General features: G+C 40.0%; 1 long non-coding RNA gene across 2 annotated transcripts in view; it reads left to right on the top strand.

The window, feature by feature from the left end:
• The window catches only part of LOC134729972 (uncharacterized), a 171520-nt gene extending 158159 nt beyond the window's left edge, over positions 1 to 13361 (top strand). Inside the window, exons 4-8 of one of the 2 annotated variants that reach the window (XR_010111554.1) lie at positions 3998 to 4102; positions 4354 to 4680; positions 5209 to 6149; positions 11104 to 11335; positions 13074 to 13361. This is a non-coding gene — a long non-coding RNA (uncharacterized LOC134729972). The remainder of the gene's footprint in view (positions 1 to 3997; positions 4103 to 4353; positions 4681 to 5208; positions 6150 to 11103; positions 11336 to 13073) is intronic. The other variant, XR_010111553.1, reaches the window with a different exon arrangement.
• Positions 13362 to 14205: the final 844 nt, after the last annotated feature.

Raw genomic sequence — 14205 nt, forward strand, 5'->3', positions numbered from 1 at the left:
AAAGCTACTTGGTCCTTGCTACTTTGAGTAGTACTGCTCTAAACAATCAAGAAGTTAACGTTCTCATGAATTAAGAAATCCCTTTGAATTGTAGCTATACTCCATAAATAATCAGAATAAAAGAAGTTCCTGTGAGCTCATTTATTTGCTTTGTCTAATCCCAATATTTTGCTCATTCTGTTTTTAACACATCTTCCTAAGAAAGAAAACCCTTTCTGACTTGGGACACTTGCATTTAGAGGGACTCGCAGTAGTCCTGGATACATACATAATTTTGGAGGCTATTATGGAAGCCACTTACATAATTTTCCCCTTAACCCTCCACTGAGATTTTTAAAAATCACTGCAATTCTCATCAGAGAAGTAATTCTGAATAACGTTTCCTCACTAGGAGATGGCAGAGATCAGTTTCCTGAACTAGGGTATATATGAAATTCACTCTTCTAATCCCATATAGTTTCAAAAAGTTTTGTAGTCAGCAAGGAAAATGAATAAACTACTACTACACATAGTGATGAATCTCACATGCCAAGTGTTGCATGAGAAAAACAAAGCATACTTCATGCCTCCATTTATATAAAGTTTTAAAAATCAAGATCTATGGAGATGGACGTTAACACCAGACCGTGGTTGCTGTTGGGGCAGGATAGTGACTGCGGGGCACAGGGGTAGGGGTTGGGGAGGTGCACTCCCAGGAGTTGGTGATGTTCTGGTTCTGATCTGGAGGCTGGTTGAATGGGCATGTTCAGTTTGTGGAAATTCACAAGCTTGTATACTTAGGAGCTGAGCACTTGTCTGTGTCTGTTGTTATAGCCAGTATAAAATATTCAGAGGTGTTTAAAAAATGAGTCATTTGTAGAAAGGCAGTATATGAATTGTATTGACAAACCTATTGCAAATGTGCTATACTTTGACATGTAGAAAGAACAAGCCTGAAAGGAAACATTCCAAACCATGACTGCCTCTGGGTGGTGGAAATGTGGCTGGATTTACTTTTTGGGCTTTTCTGTATTGTCTAAATTTTCTGCAATGTGCATACATTGCATTTATTAATATATCTTAACATATTCAGTTTTTATTTAAAACATTGATTTTGTTAAAGTAGAAGTAAATAAGAGGACCCAATCCCACCAAATTCAGAAACAGAAACTTTCTGCAAATGTCTATCTAATACAAATGTCAGAACAAAAAAGTGGCCATGGGAATTGTAGGGCCTTGACAATCACTTTATCCCATGTAAATGGTATTTCCCAAGGGCCTCTTTCAGGTTCTATTGGTATTTATAAAACAGGATTCATGAGGAAAGGGTACTTAGGAAGCAAGGAAATGATCATTTTGTGAGGTTTGCAAAACAGAATACAAATGTCCAAGGGCCAAGTAATAATGATAAATTAGTTTTTTGACCAAAGCTCAAAGATGCTAAAATCTCCAGAAAATCCATCAAATGTTCTCCAATACTTTTAATATTTTTGACAGTGAAAAAATTGAATAAAAATATAGATGTGTTTGTGGCCAGAATTTATAATGCATTCTTTCATTATTTCCCCTTGAAACTCTAGTAGGATAAAGCTTTTCAAAGAGGTTATACATTTTATGTTAAGCATCTCAATGTTTTTGATGAAAGAAACAATTTAACTTTCTTATCAAAGAGGAAAAAAGAATGATGATGTGATCTTCAATTCTGGTCTCTAACTATTTACTGAAATTTCACTGTCCCTGACTATATCAAACACATAAGGAAAGGAGAGGAGCCATGGATAATAGAGCCCAGTGCTAATCTGGTTGGCTGGGCGTAGATTGTACTTGCTATATTTTGGAATCAGTCTCTTCGGGTTTGAATTCTGGCTCTCCCAGTCACTATGTATGAAACTTAGGGAAGACAATATAGCCTATGTGAATCTCAGCTTCCTGGGCTATAAAATGTGAGTAACTTTTACTTTTATTCCTTCTTCATAGGGTTATTATAAGGATTATACAAAATTATATGTGTACCAGTTATCATTTTTTTGCTTTTCATCTCCAAATTTACCCTTCGATACCTGCTCTGTAATAATGGTGGACTTTAAGCATTTCTCCTTTAAGCACGATGTTAAGCTTTCTTAGTAGCAGGCACTGGATGCACATCAGAGGAGAAAAGGGGCTCTCTTGTGCGTTCCAGAAGCTGCACTGACAGTCATTGGTGTGGAGGGGAAGACATGTGGTGGGGCTCTGCCCTTATCATGAAGCCAGAGCCTGAGTCCCTCCATGACTCAGCAGCCCCAGTTAGTCTCACCTGTCCATGGTCTTTCCAATGGGGCACTGCACATTCAAGCTTTCTTCCCACACCTATCCAACACCCTCTGCAAGCCTGCATGTCCAGTTACCAGCCATATCACACCTATGCCCCAAGGTTTCTTGCTCCTGCATGTCCAGTTACCAGCCATATCACACCTATGCCCCAAGGTTTCTTGCTTGTCCAGCAACTGTGGACTGGCTCTGACCTAGCAAAACAGCACATTTCTCTACCACCTAGTGAGTTGCAACCTTCTCTAATCAGGTCTGAATCCCAGCCTTGGGAAGGTGGCCCCCCCTTCCAAGTTTGTCCTCTTTTGGGTACTCTCCCTCAGCTCTGCTACCATTTAGAGTTCTGTCATAATTATCCTTTTTTACTTGGATTCTGCAAACTTTTCTTGTAAACAATGTAGTGAGTTAAACGGGGGGAAGCTCAGAGTCAATGAAAATACAGTCTAGGGACAAATGCAGCCAGTGGCTTTTGTGCAGCTTATGTTCTAAGAATGTGTTTTTACATTTGTAAAGAATTGCTTAAAGAATGAGGAGGAGGAGGAAGAGAAGGAGGAGGAGGGGGCCACAAATGAGAAGAAAAGGAGGAAGACTGGAAGGAAAACAGAGCTTATTTGGCCTGCAATGCCTAAAATAATACCATCTGATCCTTCATAGGAAAAAACAGCCAAGACCTACTGAAGTATACCCTAGCAGTGTATATTTTAACAAACCCTCCCAGTGATTCTGATGAGAGCTAAAGTTGAGAACCACTGGATTAAGAGAGTAGCTGATTGACTGACCACAGTGTTGGTCCTTAACCTATTGTACAAATGACTAAAAGTAATTGAGGATTTGTGTGGGAGCTGGCAGAAAATAATTCTCTTGAGTAGTGTGGTGTGAAGATGGAAGTTCCACAGCTGTTTTGGTATCACAAGGGGAGTGTCTGGACCTGGCAGGTGAGAGGCAAGATCCTGAGGACTAAGCCCACACCACAATAAGCAGACAAAAAGGCAGGCAGAACTCAGGGCCTGGTGGATTCCTTGGAGCTGCTGGATCAAGCTCACCTGACTCTGGACTTGTCAGATACACATGTCCCAATAAATTCACTCTAGAGAGGTGTTTTTCTACTTCAGCATTGTTGATATTTGGGGTCAGATAATTTTTTGTTGTAGAGGGTTGTCCTGTGTCTTGTAGGCTTCAACCACATCCTGGGCCTCTACTTTCTAGATATCAATCAGCCCAGCCCCTTAGTTGTGGCAACCAAAAGCATCTTCGATGTTGCCAAATGTCCCCTGGGAGCAAAAATCACTCATAGTCAACAAACACGGCTCTAGAGTTTCAACTGGTTTGACCTGTGCTTTTGGACCCGGCATTATAAATATTTAATGGATCCTGTACATGTTCAAGCATTGGTATATATTACTAAGATTAATAGATTCAAAAATTTCTCTTTGCAGCAAATGTCCATAATCAAGGAGATTATCCTTGAGATACTGCTCCTTAAGTGAATAGACTCTGGATTCTTGCTTTGCAGAATATCATAACGTAAATGTCATCTCAAAACCCACATTCCGTATTATCCCCAGAACTTCTTGGCATTGTTTCTAATGGGCTTGTGCTCAAAGTTTCTATTCTCAATGCATGTTTAACTTTGATGTGTCTCTTTCTCTCTGTTCTGTGTAACCCACGTGACACTCTGTTCTCATTTTCTGATTTCTATGAAACCACTTTTGAGGGTGGAGCAGGCATGGAGAGCAACCCTACAAGGGCAGTCAATAAAGGAAAGACATTTGATCTTAGCCAAAAGGCTGAGAATTGATTAATAAAGGACAGAAACAAGGTATGTGTGCTTACATGTATTCTATCATTGTTGGGTATGAATCTTTGTTAGCTGATTTGGTCCAGGTGAGACTATCACATTGATTAATATCCCCTGGACTTCACAAACTGGAAGGGAGAGTAGAATGTAGACTGGTCAGATTGGATAATTACCAGGTTTAGTTGGGTATGCCCTAGTTTTGCTCACTTAAAAATATCCTCTCTTTCTTTCTTTCTTCTTTTTCTTTCTCTCTTTCTTTTTTTTTCTTTCAGAGACGGGGTCTCACTCTGCTACTCAGATTGGAGTGCAGCAGCATGAACACAACTCGCTACAGCCTCGACCTCTCGGGCCCAAGCAATCCTCCCATCTCAGCCCCCCAGTAGCTGGGACTACAGGCACTTGGCCACTATGCTTGGCTAAATTTTTTTTCTTTTTTTGGTAGAGACAAGTTTTTGCCATGTTGCCCAGTCTGGTCTCGAACTCCTGAATTCAGGCAATCCACCCACCTTGGCCTCCCAAAGTGTTAGGATTACAGGCGTGAGCCCCTGTGCCTGGACCATTTCATTTGCTTACATCCATAGACTTGTAAGCTCCTCTAGGTTTGTTGAGTACTTTTTTTATATTTCTGGTTAGGTCTCTTTTCCACATTCTTAACACTAAGTGCATTGTGCGTTTGCTTAAGTTAATTTGTGTAGAGCTTGACTTTAAAAATGTACCCCAATGGACAACATAGATACATGCAGATATGAAGCATATATTTACTAAAGGTACAGAGTAATAGGCACTAGAGGTGGGAAGTGATGCTGTAGGTTTACAAGCAGATAAATTAAATATTTGTCTCTCAGGGTTTAAAAAATCTTATAATGTGTTGTAATTTAGGCCTCAGGCATAAGTCTTTAGCTCAATTTCTTGACCCTCACCACCATCCTCCAGCAAATTAAAAACAAACAAAAGAACCTCTCCTATTGTATTGTGAAGGCAGTTCATCTCTCTCTTGAGTTCATCTCTCTCTTGATCACCTCTAAACTCACTTTGAGGTCTCTTTGCACATTCAGATATTCATCACTGTCCTCAGCCAACAGAGAACCTTCTTCTCCAGGTCTTACCCTTTGTCTCATCTCTACCAGGGAGCAAAGTAATATAATTCCACAAAATGCACCATCCTGTGACCCCTTCAAGGAAGGACATGCTGCTCAGCCCTATGAGAACAAGGTCAGCAGAGAGTCAGCAGAGAGCCTCTAGGTGTCAAGGTTGCCATCAGCTGCAGAGCCTCCCTGCCCAAAGTCATGCCTTTCCTGAAGAAGCCTGTATCCATTGGATTGTATTGAGCTAAGTGGAGACATAAAAGGACAACTAGTTTGGTTTAATAAAACATTTTGAAAGTCTAAACTTGCTCTAAAGAATTCCCGTCATGTTGGCCAAGGCTGTGTAGGGTCTGCACCTCAAATCTTACTCAGCATCTGCTTTTGGGGCACATGATCTATAATAGAGACTTATGTTCCCATAACATAAAAGAATCCATGCTTATTCATTACATTTTTGAGTGCCTACTCTATGCCAGACACTGTACTAGGTAGTGGGATTACAACAGTAAAGTGATACACCTGTGGTTTTGGTCCTGTGGAGCTTACAGTCTTTTGGAGGAAACTGACAAATCATACCCAAACAAATGAAAATGGATGGGTGAATCAACTGGAAGCCCTCTAGTTTATGTTGTGGACTAGTTGGTATTTTGTATACCTTCAGTAAATTGACCCAAGCAATTTTACTCTGCATCTTTTGACAGAATTTTCTTATAGAATATTGGACAGCCAGTTGTCAGTGGGATTTCTTTCAGTTCAGTGAATTTTCTCTTTTGCCTCCTCATTCTTTATTAAGAAAATCATTCAGACTGCAGCTCCCTGGTTTTAGACATCCCCACTGGCAATTGGGACATCTATTTTGGAGATGTAATTGAAAAGACTGAAGAATGTACTGAGGACCTTCTGGCTGACAGAAGCTGACAAAGAAGCCAAGATTGGTGAAGATTTCTGCAATACCTGAGTTTCTAATCACAACAACAAAAATGGTATTTATTTCCTATTGACCCAAACAGTGGCAACGTTTTAGTCAAGGTGATTTAGAGGAGGTTAGAAAGAGAGGTGGATGCTTGGGCCATATTAGAGGCAGAAAGTGGGTTATTCTCCCATTATCTTTTACTCAGCAATTTTTTTATCTCCCCAAAACACTTTGAGTTGAACTTTTTGTCCCCTGGGAATTGGACAGGCTCTAGAAATAACATATATAGATTGGTTGTATATTTTCTCATTAACCATTATCTTTCTAAGCTCCCTAGTGGCAAATTAGCTAGGTCTAAGAAGTTATTATGGCATCCAAGCCATTGTGTTTGTTTTGGGATTATGATGTAACCCAGAAATATTAACTCCCTCATGTTGGTGCCTAGAGTCTTGGCAAAGTCCCCCTTAGTTAGCTAGCCAGTGTTTGAAATAAATCCATAAATAATAATAATAGTTAACAATTACTGAGTGTTCACTATTTGCTAAGCAGTGTGCCAAATGTTTGATACACATTTTCCCACTTAAGCTATGCAAGTATTCTATAAGGTAGATGTTATCATCATTTCCCTTTTACCAACATGGAAAATGAGGTTTGGGTGGGTTAAATAATTTACCTTAGAGACATAGCTCTGTAACACCATTACCTTCATCATAAATTAAGATTCCATTCATTTGGAAGCCACTAAAAGTTTATAATATAACTGTTGCATCTTCAGCAACTCACAACATCTTGTTTATACATTACTTCTGACACTGTTCTAATCAGCCTCTGTGCCTAGAATTAAAAATGTTCCAGTCCATTTTAATTCAGTCCACTAGAAGATTCACATGGCCCATGAAATGTTTTAGTTTCTGGGGAGGGAAAAGAAGACAAAAATAAAAAGAAGCACTTTTTGCCCTCAATGAAGTCACAGTCTATTAGGCGATGCTAGTCCTTATTTTCTTTGCGTGTATGACTCTATTCTTCATTTCCTCACTACAGTTTATGGAAGTTGGACCAGGAAAGTAATGAAAAGCACGTCTTACCCAAAGAATTATTGACATAACTATTTAGAACTCAGTTTCTTTGCTATTTGGCAAAATACCAAGCAAGTTTTCCTGACCAGCATAGGGATAGAACCTATGGCCTCTATCTCATTAGTACTGTTAATATTAAGTAGGCGAAGCCAGTCTGGTACCTAATTAAAGTGTAATGATCTCCATTTATCTGAGGTATGGCTCCAGTCACCAGCTGATAACCCTGTCTTTTGGGGGATACTGTTGTCTTCATATCTACAGAAATAAATAGGCCCTAGAAGTCATGTTTGAACTGCATAGCCCTATGGGCCATGGCTGGTTAGTCAATAGGTTAAGACTACCCAAGCCAAGCCAACCAGATTGTTTCTCCTGGGATTCTCAGATGTTTTACCTCTGTTCTTGCAAGTGGTTAAACCAGTAATACCTAAACTTGAGGGCAATGGGATAGCCTTTAATGTGTATGTGTCAAGGAGCAAAGAAAGCCTGTCTGTATCTGGAAAGACAAATACTGATGTGCAAAGGGAAACAGCCATAAGAAATGAAGAGAAAGTCACAAAAATGTTTGGATTTCTGGCTCTAGTCTGTTTTCATAAATTCTGGTTTACAAGTCATTCCCCAAGTCATTCCTTTATTCTTATAAAAAATTCCCATTCTTGCCATAAGCTAGCCTGAGTTGATTTTTGTTACTTGTCATCACTGACACTTAAGTGATACATAAACTGAACAATCTTTACCAGAGTTGCCATGTACAGTTGTACACTGCATAACACTGGGGAGTGCCAGTCACATCACTGATTGCATTATATAACCACATGCAGTCCTGACTTTTATGGTCATTGAGTTTTTGAGCAATATATTTCCTGAGTGCTTAACTCAATTCATCAAATATTGATTGATTGAGTACCCATTCTACTTAATAAATTCTATTCTAGAGATTGTACTAGTTATAGGATGCAAAGTTTAAAAATAAAAACAGGCCCTACTCTCCACATGGTCACAGTCTAGGAAAGCAGACCAGCAAAAAACAATCACAACATAATGTGATATAGACGACAAAGAAGCATTTCAGAGGGCAACATAAATACAATAACTTCCTCAGGAAGTATCAGGGGAGGCTTCACAGAGAAGCAATGCCTAAGCAAATTCCAGGTAGTAGGAACAGCATGTATAAATGTATGAGTAAATGTGGGAGGCTGAGGCAGGTGGAGCACCCGAGGTCAGAAGTTCAAGACGAGTCTGGCCAACATAGTGAATGAAACCCCATCTCTACTAAAAATACAAAGAAATTAGCCAGGTGTAGTGGTGCATGCCTGTATTCCCAGCTACTTGGGAGGCTGAGGCAGGATAATCACTTGAACCTGGGAGGCAGAGGTTGCAATGAGCTGAGATCATGCCATTGCACTCCAACCTTGGTGACAGAGTGAGACTCCATCTCAAAAAAAAAAAAATTAGTATAAGTGGAATAGCATAGTATGTTTGCAGAAATGTGGATGGTTTGCAGTTGCAGAAGGTGGAAAGAGAGTAATAAATAAAAGAGCAGGGGCAAAATCACAAGAAGCTTTGCATACCAGGCTAAAGAGCTTGTACATTATGCAGTAAACTAAAGCTTTTCACATTGTGATAAATGAGTAATAAAAACAAAATCCTAAGCTCCACATCTGAGTGAACAAACCCCCTTTTGGTCAAGGGGACCTTAAAAATTGAGTTCCCAGTAATGACTGCATAGGAGGTAGGGCACACCTTAATATGCCGCTTGTATTAGTCTGTTTTCACACTGCTGATAAAGACATACCCAAAACTGGGAAGAAAAAGAGGTTTAATGGACTTACAGCTCCACATGGCTGGGAAGGCCTCACAATGATGGCGGAAGGCAAGGAGGAGCAAGTCACGTGTTACAAGGAAGGTGGCAGGCAAAGAGAGAAGAGGACTTGTGCAGGGAAACTCCTATTTTTAAAACCATCAGATTGCTTGAGGCTTATTCACTACTGTGAGAACAGCAGGGGAAAGATCTGCCCCCATGATTCAATCCCTCCCACAATACATGGGAATTACGGGAGCAACAAGATAAAATTTGGGTGGGGATACAGAACCAAACCACATCACTCCTCATTAACCTTTAACCAGAATTCTTTCCTAAGGGGTACACAGAAACCAGCTCTAGAAAACAGGAAACAGATGACTTATTCCTTTGTCACCTTTAGCCAATCATCTGAGGCTGTGACCAGATTCTCCCTTCCTCTTTACAGTTTCCAGGTGACAGCTCATCACTTCACAATGCATCCCTTCCTAAAGACTGACCTCCATCTCTGGGTCAGTTTTGGCCAACTCTTGAAGGATGTGCAGTGACGGTTTTCATGTCCTCTACTTCACCTTTTGATGTCAGAGGGTCAAGAACTCCACCCTCGGATCATGCTAATGTTGTCGTTTTTGAACACACCACCCATGAAGAGGCATGAAGCTCAATTGCACATATGCATGCTTCTCCTTTCATAAATATTCATGACTCCTATAGCTTATTAAATATGCCTATAGCTTATTAAATATGTATACCTAGCCACCCCATTCGGCATAAATTCCTATTTTATTTTTCCCTTCCTAGAAATGCTTGCTCTTGGCTTTTGCTCAAGAGTTCAAGAGTACACTTCCCAGCCTGTGGGATGACCAGCCTGCATGCTGCAACCCTTTAGGATAAATAAAGCTCTCCTTTCCAAATTTATGAATCTGGCAATTCTTCAGTCAACATAATATATGAAGCATCTTGGGAACTTGCTAACATACTGATTCTGATTCAGTATGTCCAGGATAGAACTAGCATTTTGCATTTCTAACAAGCTCTGTAATAGTGGCAATGCTACTGGTCCATAGATCACCACACTTTGAGTAACAAGCCTTTAAGCAATGGGGCATTGGAGGCTATTAAGCAGGGAATAATATGGTATTGCAGAATGATCTCCCAATATAGTGGGATGGTCATATTAGGCATAGGATGTGAGGAAGCATTAAGGCAGAAGACCAGTTAGGAAGCTATGTCAAGATCCACATGAGAACTGAGGAAGGCAGGAATTAGACTCACTATGTGAACTTGAGTGTGTAGTGCTAGTGAACAGTAAGGATTATTCTTCCTTTCCTGCTTCTGTCTGGATTTGTGCTGCAGAATAATGGAGAACTTTAAAATTGTCTTCTTTAATAGCACAATATGTTTGCTGAGTGTCTACTTTTATATCTACTGCATTCTTAAAGCCCATTTAAAATTATTTTCATTTTGACCTGCAAAATCTACACTTGATCAAATAATTTGCAATCAAGTGGTAGTTTCAAGTGGGCTGAATTCAGTGCTAAGACAGGTTTATGATGAAAGAAAGTATTCACAGGGATATGGAGCATTGTCATTTTAACTGGGGACAAATTGTAGCTCCAAACTGTGCTCAGAGAAAAACTGTGCTCTGTATAGCAGACCAGAGATGAGGAGGCACCTTGGTTTGCATAAGAATTGTCTGGAATAATTATTAAAAATGCAGACATTTTACCTATCCTTTATCCTTACCTCATCCTTACTGGGCTTACTTGGGGCTAAGACAATTGCATTTTTAACCAGCACCTCCAAGAGATTGTGACACAGTTGAAATATCCATGAGAATTGAGAAATACCAGTCTAGCTCATTTTGGCAAAAATGAATTGCCTTCTTATAATGTAAGTAATTGTCTGTTACTAATCAATAGCACCACACACACAGACAAGGTAAGATGGTCCCTGCCTTCTAAGAGGTTATAGTCTCAATGATTTAAGTGATCAGGGTGTTTTATAGATCTCTACTAAAGATCCTTACTTCCACACCATACTTGTAAAGACTTCTGTATCTGTCAAGGTCCACACTGGGTAACCATTGTTAATAACCCAAAAGCAATCTCAAAGAGTTTCAAACAGGTCATGAAAACTCTATTTTCCAGACCTGGATAGAAGTACTTGATGGGCATCACGTAGCTGGTTGCTGGTAGAAACACTGAAGCAGAACTTGTAATATCTTCAAAAAAGGTGAAGGCCAGGAATCAGAAATGCTTCTGAAGGTCAGCTGCCTCTCCAGCCATCTATGAAGAGCTATGGTTCTGATTCCTGGCTAATATCAGAATCATCCTGGGAGCTTCTGAAAATCCTGATGCTCAAGTCACACTCCATACTCAGGTAGAAGCAATCATCAGTACTTTGTAAATCTCCCCGTGTGCATCCAAGGGTGGGAATCCGTGGATGTAGAGCTTCTGCTACATGTGGATTTACTGTGAGGCTAATGAAGCTTCAGCCTCAGGGATCTTCATATTGCATGGGTTATGTACAAGGACCAATATTTAAATTTGTAGCCGGAATTGTGATTTATTTTTCTCAAACCAGGCCCCTTGTGTCAGTTTGGGTTTTCTGAGAAGTAGACACCAAGATGAAATTAGGTATATAACATATTCATTGAAGGGAGGATGAAGGAGAGAGATAGCAGGAGTAGGTGGGGGAGAGCATTTAGATTGTGGTACCAGTCTGGCTTCTGTGAAAGGAGAGAAAGAAGGAATGGGAGTCAGTGTTGGGTAGGAAGAGCCTCAGACTCCAGAGAAGTTTTTAGGAGGTCTTGGCCTGGCCAAAGGGGAGTCCATGAACAACAGTAGTCACCACGGGAGTGCTGTATCAAGGACAAATGATAAGCAATATGTTACGGCTCACACCTGTAATCCCAGCATTTTGGGAGGCCAAGACAGGAGGATTGCTTGAGCTCAGGAGTTCAAGACCAGCCTGGACAATATGGTAAAACTTTGTTTCTACAAAAAATTCTAAAAAATTAGTCAGGCATGATGGGCATGCACCTGTGGTCCCAGCTACTCTGGAGGCTGAGGTGGGAGGATAGCTTGAGCCCAGGGAGGTCGAGGCCACAGTGAGCTAAGATCATGCTACTGAACTCCAGTCTGGTTGACAGAGTGATACCCTTTCTCAAAAAAAAAAAAAAAAAAAGGAAGAAAAGAAAGAAAAGCAAATGATTCAGCTTTGAAACTTTTCCTCTGCTCAGTCAGTGGCTGAAATAACCAGAGGAAGCATCATTGCTCAGTGGATGTCACTGGGGATGCGTGTGGGTAGGGTGCGAAGGTGCTGCAGCTGGAGGCTATTAATACACCCTGGATCCCATGCCAGTTTCTCTCAAGAAGAGATCTGAGTGACACACCTCCATGGTCACCACACCTCCCATTCATATATTAAGTTCATACCTCAAACCTGGATCCATCCCTCCTCTGAATTCATAACTGAGTTGGGGAGAGAGGGAATTAATCTGACAGCCACCAGGGTTAACTTTGAGAATTTTCAGTAACAATTCATGGGACACATGCACAGCGTTCTCTTTCCTTTTAAAATTCACTGGGAAAGCTTGGCTGTGATGCAAAAGTGTTTTCTCTCAAGTGAATAAACACTGAGTGAATAAACACCACCAAGGCTGTCATCAGTCTGCCAGCCTGTTGTCTTTAGGGACCTACCATTTAGGAAAACAGGTGAAATTTGGGCTTCTTCATTTTGTTAGTTATACAACGATTTTCCTTAAGTGCTTTTCTATGTGCCAAGCACTATGCAATGCCCAGTTTTCAGGATACAAGACCTGGTTCTTGTTCTCATGGAGCTTGAATTTTAATGAGGTGTGATAGATCAAAAGCCAGTGAATGTATAAATAAATACAATCATTACAACTTGTTACAAATATTTAAGAAGGACACAAAGTACTATGATAGAGAGTAATGGGATTGGGAACTATTTTAGGTACGGTTGTCAGGGAAAGCCTCATTAAAGTGGGGGGTATTTAAATAGCTGAATTTTGGGGATTGAGGTAGGATAGGAAGGAGAAAAAGGAGTATCCCAGGTGGAGGGAAGTCCTCAGTTTTTTCTAACTTTTTTCTAGGCATCTTCAGTTTTTTCTAAGTACCTGGTGTGCTGGAGCACACGGAGTGAGAGGAATCCAAGCATAGAATAATTTTGGAGAGGAGGAAAGGTCATGGAGATCCTGTGGGCCATGGCAAGGAGCCTGAATTCTATTTTAAACGAAAGGAAAAGGCATGGTAGGATCATAAGCAATATGGTGACACTGGTGAGGGTGGAGGTGACATAAGCTAACCTATGCTTTAATGGTATCACTTTGGCTACTGTGTACGGAATGGATTGGGGGAAAAGAAGAGGAGAAATGGAGAGACCAGTTAGCAGGCTCAATCCTGAGATCTGGTGTTGGGTAGATGGCCCAGACAGAAGGAGAGGACATGAAATATTTCTAATAACATTTTTCAGTAGAGTTCAGTGGCTTCAAGAGCAACAGCTAGGGTTGCTCTAGGGTTAAAATCTAATAAGGCATCTTTTTCAGAGTGTATTTGAGGGCAGCTTTAATAAACAATACTTATGAGTTCATATTACAGATTTGAAATGCCTCCCGTTGTTTTATTTTTGTTAATTTTTAAAATTTCAATTATTTAAATATCACTTAATATTTCAATATTTGTAACTGCTGGTTAAATTTTCTTAACTCTATGCCTCAAACACACTACAACCACTGTGATTTATTGAGCTGATACTATATGCCAGGTACTATGTTATATGTTTGATAGGCATTCAGCTATTTAAATACCCCCCGCTTTAATGAGGCTTTCCCTGACAACCCTACCTAAAATAGTTCCCAATCCCATTACTCTCTATCACAGTACTTTGTGTCCTGCTTAAATATTTGTAACAAGTTGTAATGATGGTATTTACAAATACTACACTTCTACAAATACCAATAGAGTAACTAATAGAGAGAGAGAGAGAGAGATCCTTTTTGGGTAAGAAAAATTAGCCTTAAACAATTCAGAACATGCTCAAGATCCTTCCACTTATATGATACAAATCTAGGCTTCAAACCCATGTTTACTTGATTTCAAAGCTCGTTTGTTTTGAAACGCTAAGATATGTTGCCCAAAGATCATTTTTCACCTTTGTTTTTTCTTGAACTATAGAAAAGAGAGTTTTCATGTCAACATGTACAAAATATAACTTTTAAAAGCATT

The sequence above is a fragment of the Pan paniscus genome, chromosome 2, assembly GCF_029289425.2.
Source record: "Pan paniscus chromosome 2, NHGRI_mPanPan1-v2.0_pri, whole genome shotgun sequence".
Classification (NCBI taxonomy): Eukaryota; Metazoa; Chordata; class Mammalia; order Primates; family Hominidae; genus Pan; species Pan paniscus.